Source organism: Callospermophilus lateralis, chromosome 11, assembly GCF_048772815.1.
Source record: "Callospermophilus lateralis isolate mCalLat2 chromosome 11, mCalLat2.hap1, whole genome shotgun sequence".
Lineage (NCBI taxonomy): Eukaryota > Metazoa > Chordata > Mammalia > Rodentia > Sciuridae > Callospermophilus > Callospermophilus lateralis.
The window spans coordinates 117,045,775-117,054,824 of record NC_135315.1 but is presented as its reverse complement, the minus strand read 5'-3'; the positions used below and the strand labels follow the sequence as shown (position 1 = coordinate 117,054,824).

The 9,050-nt window shown below is 33.3% G+C and overlaps 1 pseudogene; it reads left to right on the top strand.

Moving 5' to 3' along the window:
* Positions 1–6,352: 6,352 nt before the first annotated feature.
* Positions 6,353–6,670, top strand: LOC143410411 (cyclin-dependent kinase 2-associated protein 1 pseudogene; annotated as a pseudogene).
* The last annotated feature ends 2,380 nt before the right edge of the window (positions 6,671–9,050 follow it).

Genomic DNA, 9,050 nt, shown 5'->3' with positions numbered 1-9,050 from the left:
ATTTATAATTACAGATCAATTCATGTACACTTACCTAATAATAGAGTCCTTAAACACAGAAAGCAAAACTTCACTGAACTAAAAGGAAAAATACTATTATCATACAATAATAGTACATGGAACATCAATAGATATGGACTTTATTATCACACTCCCCGTGACATATTAGAACAACTAGACAGAACTCAACAAAGATATACAGGATTTGAATGACATTATCAGTCTATTTGTCCTCACTGGAAACAAATCATTTTCTTTTTGAGCAAACAAGGCACATCTCATAGTAATGTAGGTGAGGCTGTAACCCAAGACTCACTTTCAAAGGCTGAAAAACATACAAATGTTTTCCAACTCAAAGAAATAAAATGAGAAATCAACAACAGAGTGAAATTTGAGAAATTCCTGTATATTTAAAAATGAAAGAGTGTCTATGTAAATAACCCATGGGGCAAAGCTAAACTCACATAGTGAGTTACAAAGATATTTTAAAATGAATGAAAATTTTAACACAGCAAACAACCGGTCTAAGCACAGCAAATGTTTTAGAGGAAAAATGGCTTTAAATGCCTATATTAGAAAATAAAATAGGACTTATAAAATCCATAAATTAATTGTACAACTTGAGAAGCTAGACAGAGAATGGAAAATTAAACTCAAAGCACAAGTATGGAATAAAAATTGAATAGAAACAAGTTGACAAACTAAAAAGGCAACCAAGGGAAAATAACAACAAGACTAAAAATTGTCCCCTCTTAAGGTCAACAAAATTGAAAAATCATGGACTTAATAGTAAAAAATGATGATGACTCAAATTTCCAAAATTGGGAATAAAAAAAAGGAGTATCATTGCTAATAAGGAGAAAGTAAAACACTATAAAGAAATACCATGAAAATTTTTAGCAAATAAAATAACTTTGGCAAATAGATAAATTCCTAGAAAAAGAAAACTAAAAATGACTAAAAACTAACTCAAAAAGAAATAAAAAATCAGAAAAAATCTATTTGTCAACAACAAATTTTAAAATTAAGTATTTAAAATCTTTCCTATGGGCTGGGGATCTGGCTCAAGTGATAGTGCGCTCACCTGGCATGTATGCAGCCCGGGTTAGATCCTCAGCACTACATACAAACAAAGATGTTGTGTCCACTGAGAACTAAAAAAAAAATAAATAAATATTAAAAGATTCTCTCTCTCCCTCCTTCCCCCCTCTCTAAAAAATAAATAAATAAATAAATAATAAATAAATAAATAAATAAAACCCCTCCTATGAAGACTGAGCCTACTTGTCCTCAAAGCTGAATTCAAAATATTTTAAAGAAAATGTTAATATTAAGCTTCCACAAACTCTGTCAGAAAACAAGAAAGACCAAGTCTCAACTTATTAGATAACAAAATCATAAAAATATGCAGATAATTATTGCACATTAACTTAGATTTATAAGTCCTTAACAAAGTACTAGCAAAATAAGTCCAGAAATATAGAAATATATTTCTGAAAAGTTGGTATTTATCTTTCAAATGTAAGGCTGGTCCCCAAATTAATTAATGTAATATACTATATTAAAGAGAATAAAGAAAAATAGACCATATTATCACTTCAAGAAACACAGAAAAAATCATTTGAAAAACATCCAAAACAGAGTCACAAATAAAATTCTAAACAAACTAGGATAGGAAGGGAAATTATTTTACTTGAAAAGTGAAAGAAGTGGGAAACTTATAGCTAGCATTATAATTCAGGGTAAGAAACTGAATTATTTTCTTCCTAAGATCCAGAACAAGACAAGGATGACACCTGTTGCCATTTATTTTCAACATTGTACTGGACAGTTTATCCGGGCAATATAACAATCAGGGCAATAAAGCTAAAAAATAAGTAAATAAGTAAGTAAATAAATAAATAAATAAATAAATAAATAAAGTCATCTAGATGGGAAAGGAAAAAAATAAAACTGTCCTCATTAGCAAATAGCATGATTCTGTATTCAAATTCTGTGTTATCCACAATGTCACAGGACAAAGGATATAAGGTCAACAGGATATAAGATGAACAAATAAAAATCATTTTTATTTCAAAATATTAGCAATAAAATACTTGAAACATTTCACAATGATAACACTAATTAAACAGAAGAAATAAATAAGATCAAAGGCATAAAAAAGAAAAGTTCACTAAAGAAAAAAATTAAGAAACTCCAATAGCTTTATGTTGATTAAAATAATTAATGTTGCAGTATTATATTTTTTTAACTTCCAATAAAAAACTTTAGACCCATGTGGCTTCAATGATGAATCCTACCAAATACTTCAGAAAACAAATTTTACACAAACTCTCTAAAAGTATTAAAGAGAAGAAAATACTCCTCGACTCATTATATGAAACAAGGATATTTTCATAAGAAACTGGAAAAAATTCATAAAAACTGGACAAAATATCATTGTGAATATAAATGCCAACATTTTTAGGAAATGGAAAGCAACAATATATAAATGGTGACATGGAAGGCCAATTAGGATATATTTCAGTAGTTCAAGGTTAATTTAATATTTGAACATCAATAAAGATAATGTATCATTTTAATAGATTAAAACAACATGTTCATCTCCACAGACTCAGAAAACTCAAAATGTGGGATAAATACAACATTCACTATGACTAAAGATTCTCAGCAATCTAGAACAAGAACATCATCAATGCAGCCAAAGAAATCTATGAACAACTTGTAGCAAATGTGTTACTTAATGATAAAGATTAGATGATTTTTAACTTATAATAAGGAACAGGAAAATGATTCTTATTCTAACATTTTCTATTCATCATTTTACTGGAGATTTTAGTAAGTGCAATTAAATAAGAAAAAGAAGTTATTCAGTTTTGACATAAAAAATTAAAACTATGTAAAAATAATATGATTGTCTATGTAGAAAATTCTACTGAATATCAAAAATACTACCCAAACTAACAGAAGACTTAAGCAGTTTGCATAAATTAGATAATATTAAAATTTATTAGACTTAATATATGAAAATCAAACATTTATCAATCAAAAATTTTATAAATATGCAATTTCAAATAGCATCTAAGATGTGAACTGCTTAGGGATGAATCTGAAAAAAATTTGATCAAAACCTGTTCACTGAATTTATAAAACATTCCTGAAAATCATTAGAGTTATACAAATGAGGAGATAAATGAAGATTAAGAACTAGAAATCCTGAGCTAGGGATGTGGCTCAAGCGGTAGCGTGCTCACCTGGCATGCATAGGGCGCTGGGTTTGATCCTCAGCACCACATAAAAATAAAATAAAAATGTTGTGTCCACCGAAAACTAAAAAAATAAATATTTAAAAATTCTCTCTCTCTCTCTCTCTCTCTCTCTCTTTCCTTCTTTCTCTCTTTAAAAAAAAGAACTAGAAATCTCTCTATATTTAAGATGTGAATACTCATAGATTCTGCAAAGTAACAATCAAAATTCTAGTAGCATGCCAGGCATAGTGACAGACACATGTAATCCCCATGACTCCGGAGGCGGAGGCAAGGAGGATCATAAGTTCAAAGCCAGCCTTGGCGAGGTCCTAAGAACTTGGTGAGACCCTGTCTCAAAAAAAAAAAAAGGGCTGGTGATGCGGACTTTAAGATTCTCATAAAGATAAGAGTAATCAAGACAGTTGGCACAGGTAAATAAATGAATTAACCCAAATGGAGTTCAAAAATAGACTCACATATATATGAGCATTCATTAATTCACAAAATAACCATGTCCATTCAATGGAGAAAAAACAATCTTCAGAAAATAATTTTGGAACTATTAGATATCTGTTGCAAAACAATAAAATTGCTTCTATAAACAGTTAATTCAAAGTAGATTATACCTAAATATAAAACTTAAAATTACAAAATGTCTAATAATAAGGTGACAATATTTGTAAATTGGGGTTAGCTTTCTTAGTTATAGCACCAAAGGCATGACCACAAAAGGAAAAAAAAGTGATGGCTTGGATTTACTTAAAAAACTTCTGTTCAACAAAAGATAATATTTTAAAAAAACATGAAAAGACCATGCATATTCATTTATTAAAGTTCATCTAGTTTATTTCCACAATTTAGCTAGTGTGAATTGTGCTGCTCTAAACATCGATGTGGCTGTGTCACTGCAGTACGCAGTTTTTAAGTCCTTTGGGTATAGATTAAGGAGTGGGATAGCTGGTGATTCCATTCCAAGTTTTCCAAGGAACCTCCATATTGCTTTCCAGATGGGTTGTAGCAATTTGAAGGCCCACCAGCAATGTAGGAGTGTGCCTTTTCCCCCACATCCTCGCTAACACTTATTGTTGCTTGTATTCTTAATAACTGTCATTCTGTCTGGAGTGAGATGAAATCTTAGAGTAGTCTTGATTTGCACTTCTCTAATTGGTAGAGATGATGGGCATTTTTTCATATATTTTGGATCAATTGTATATCATCTTCTGAGGAGTATTTATTCAGTTCCTTATCCCATTTATTGATTGGGTTATCTGTTTTTGGATGTTAAGTTTTTTTGAGTTCTTTATACATCCTGGAGATTAGCCCTCTATCTGATGTGCATGTGGTAAAAATTAGCTCCCATTCAGTAGGATCTTCACCTCACTGATTGTTTCTTTTGCTGAAAAGAAGCTTTCCAGTTTGAATCCATCCCACTTATTTAATCTTGTTTTTATTTCTTGCCCTATAGGAGTCTTGTTAAAGAAATTGGGACCTAATCTGACATGATAAAGATTTGGGCTTACTTTTTCCTCCATTAGGTGCAGGGTCTCTGGTTTAATTCCTAGGTTCTGGATTCACTTTGAATTGAGTTTTGTGCATGGTAAGAGATAGGGGCTTACTTTCATTTTGCAATGGATAAAGAAACTGTGGTATATATACACAATGGAATATTACAAAGCATTAAAAGACAATAAAATCATGGCACTTGCAGATAAATGAATGAAGTTGGAGAATATCATGCTAAGGGAACTAAGCCAATACCCCAAATCCAAAGGCCGAATGTTTTCTCTAATAAGTGGATGCTGATCCATGATGAGGGTTGGGGAAACTAGAAAGAATGGAGGAACTTGGATAGGGCAAAGGGGAGGAAGGGGAAGGGAGGGCACATGGGAATAGGTGAAATGAGATGGACATCATTACCCTAGGTACATGTATGAACACATGAAAGTTATGAGTCTACTTTGTGTACAGAGAAATGAAAAATTGTGCTCCATATATGTACCATGAATTGAAATGCATTCTTCTGTCATGAATAACAAACTAGAACAAATTAATTAATTAATTTTAAAAATTGATTGATAAAAATTACCCAATCTTAGAAAAAAAGACTATGCACATATAGCAAAAAATTATTTGCAAATCATAGGTGTAAAGGTTTATGTTCTGTCTTAAAGAATAACTCTAAACTAAAAATCAAAGAAACAGTTTTTTCCAAATTTTAAAAACAAGCATCTTCCAGGTGTGGTGGTTTACACTTTTAGTCCTAGTTACTCTAAAGGCTGAGTCAGGGGAACAGCTTGAACCCAAAAGATCAAGGTAAACCTAGGCAACATGGCAATACCCTATAGGGGGCAGTAAATTTGAATGGACACTTCTTCATGGGATATATGGTGTCAAATAAGCATGTGAAAAATGTTAATTAGCATCAGACATTAAGGAAATGAAAATGAAAACCACTCAGATATACTATTACATATCAATTAGGATGCTCAAAATTTTAAATATGAATCATACCAACTTAGTGCAAGGATGTATAGTAGCTAGAACTTTAATGTATTTTCAGTAGAAATATAAAATGGTATAATTATTTTGTAAAATAATGTACTAATTTTTGAAAACAACAAACACACACATTTTATCCATTCCACTTGTACCATATTTCATATAAAATCTTGTGCACAAAACTATCCACATGTCCATCAATAGATTAATTTATAAAGACATAGTTGAATATACATTGAAAATATTATCCCGTGGACTCATGCTGATATTCCATTAAATAAAATTCTAGAACATGAAACTTAATAGAGATAGATGAGTTCCTATCTAATAGTTACATGTATATATGTTAAAATTTACAAATTGTACATTTTACATGCAATTTGTTGTTTGTAATTAGACCTTAATAAAGTTTTTTTAAAGTAGAAAGTACAGAGACTGGTGGAGTACTTCCATAACAGTATAGTATAGCATGTACTGTTATAGAAGATTTTGTATGGAAAAGTAAGAGAATATATTCTGGACATAAAAAGAAAAACTCAGACTGCGGCGGTGTCAGGGTGAGGGGCGGCCATATTTGCCGGTGCGGCCCGAGCCATCAAGCGCACATGCCCGCTGCCGCCCTCAACGCCGCTGGAAGTGTCCACTCGCCTTCCACCAGCATGGCAGCATCCTCCCAGTACCGCCAGCTGCTGAGTGACTATGGGCTACCATCTCTGGGCTACACCCAGGGAACTGGGAATAGCCAGGTGCCCCAGAGCAAGTATGCGGAACTACTGGCCATCATCGAAGAGCTGGGGAAGGAGATAAGACCCACCTATGCAGGGAGCAAGAGCACCATGGAGAGACTAAAACGAGGCATCATTCACGCACAAGGACTGGTTTGGGAGTGCTTGGCTGAAACTGAAGGGAATGACAGGTCCTAGCCTCCCCGCTAGCTTGGGGGTTCCTGGTTCTCTACAGTTCATCTCCCCTGTTCAGATGAAATACTCATTTTCAAAATGGTAACAGTTTAGTTTTTTCTCCCAAGGTTCACAGTCTCAAAATATTGGGAAAAGATTTCGAAGATAATTAGGATTTGCATTTTAAGTAGTTAGGAATGACCCAGGTTTTTTTGTTTTTGTTTTTTTAAGATGCATGTGAAGTTATTTTACAGCAAATTGTTGTTTGGCTCCAAGATACCAGTGTCTCCCTTTAATCTTTTGAATATTTTATGTCACCCAAATTGTTATTTGTACCTTTTCATAAGCTCATTTGATCCCAAGGACTTTGTTTTAATGCATCCTGACCACCTGCTTCACTTAGCTGGTCCCATGTGCCATACAGTGTAGATTCTGCTTACTGGCACTTTTTTTTTTTTTGCTTAAGCATTTGCATGACTCTTAGTGCTTTGAAGTCAATTTTAAGAGTGCACAAGTTATAAATACAGAAGAAAGAGCAACCTACTAAATCTAATAAGGACCCCGAAAATTTTCATACTAAAACTGTATGTAGATTTCAGTTTGTGTTTACTGTAAGTTGATCAAAACATGTGGAAGAAAATGACTAAAACTGTTTGCATCTTTGCATGTATTTATTACTTGATGTAATAAAGCTTATTTTCATTAACAAAATAAATAAATAAATAAAAAGAAAAACTCATGAACTTTATACAACAATATGCCTTGAATGATTTCAATTTATGATACTCCGAATGAGCTCTGGTAATTGCTGCATTTATAAACTCATAAAACTTCCAATTTCCCTCTGAATAGCAGAATACAGGGAAACCATCAGTTCCCAAATGCTGCTCTCTTTTTATTCGAACAGGTAGGCTCCAGGCTTTTCTTTAGACCTACTTATTGGTGGACAAATCTTTCCCACTCTGTCTAAGCCATTCACCCCTCCCTTGAGCCACAGTTCTTTATGATGACTCATTAAGCTTTGCTCCTAGTAGGGAGCTGACACCCAATTAATGAGCTGACACTGTTCTGTGTCTGCTCTCACAAGTGCAATAAGGCTCTGTTTACAAACACAGGCTGCTGTGCCTGTTAGGGAGGGCAAGGTTAAAATCTCCCTGCTGGGCCAGTTTGTTCAATCTGATAAGGCTTTTTTAAACAATGTCTTTGTGCCTTAAACATCAGACATACTGCTTTCAGCAGGAAGCAAGTCACCTTAATGACAACATCCTGTTTTGCAGGAAAGTCACTAATATGCCCAGGTTTTGCATTATAAAACAATATAAATAGTGATATTTTATCACAAAGTTGTTCTCCAGACTATCTCATGGTAGGTTTTGTTTACCTCTAAGAATTAAATTTCATATTTTCAATTTGTTTTTTTTCAGCTGAAAGTTTGGGTTAAAGCTAGATTCTGTGTTTTAGTCCCTCCACCTGGAATTCCACTTGCCCTTTACCTCAGCCTCTAAGGCTAGTGTCACTGAAATTGAGAGTTGGAAAAAACAGGACCAAGAGTTCAGCAGGGCCCAAGAGCTACAAAAATTGAAGGCCATGCCAAACACTGTAAACTGTTTTCAAGATTTTGCTTTTTCTTTTTGTTAAGAAAAATGGCAGAGGTGGACAAAGGATGAATTGGCACTCCTAAAGGATTATTTGCATTGTGGAGTTGGGATGGGAGGATAATATAAAAGGGTATTGAAAGACCAGTTTGGACTCTATGGAAGCAGAAAATAAGAGTTCATTGTGGCTCAGGCGAGGTTGGCGGTTTGGCGGTGATGATGATTGTGATAGTTGTGATAAAGGTGAGAAGGTGTGATAGATTTGAGAAGCATCTGGAAGTGGATAGTCAATGATATACAAAAACACAGTAGATGAAATAGAAAAACCAATGTTTCTTATATCCATACTTTAGTATATGCTTTATGCCATCAACTGGGCAAGGACAGAATTATTAATATCTATTTGGGTGTGGGAGTAAAATTCAAGGCAGGGGTGAGGCTTGGTTTATGGATTCCTGAATTCATTTTTGCATATGTTGGATTCAGAATCTTCATAATGAAAACATTCTGATGCTGTCCATAGTCATTTTATTAAATAATTGGCCCTTCCTGAGAACTTCAAGCAACTCCCAGTCCTTTACTCTTTACTAATGCTCTTAAACTTAAAATTCATAAAAAGAACATAAATAATCACAGAGGAAATTCCAAGTCTTCTACATGTCAAACAATAATGTATTTATCTCGATTACTGCCCTATCTTTCTTTTCCCTTGCTTTCATTAAGAAACTTCCTTGAACTTAGAATTCTTCCTTTCCCTATCTAACACCCCTACTTTAACTATTGGACCTCATTGCATTATTTCTTCTTGG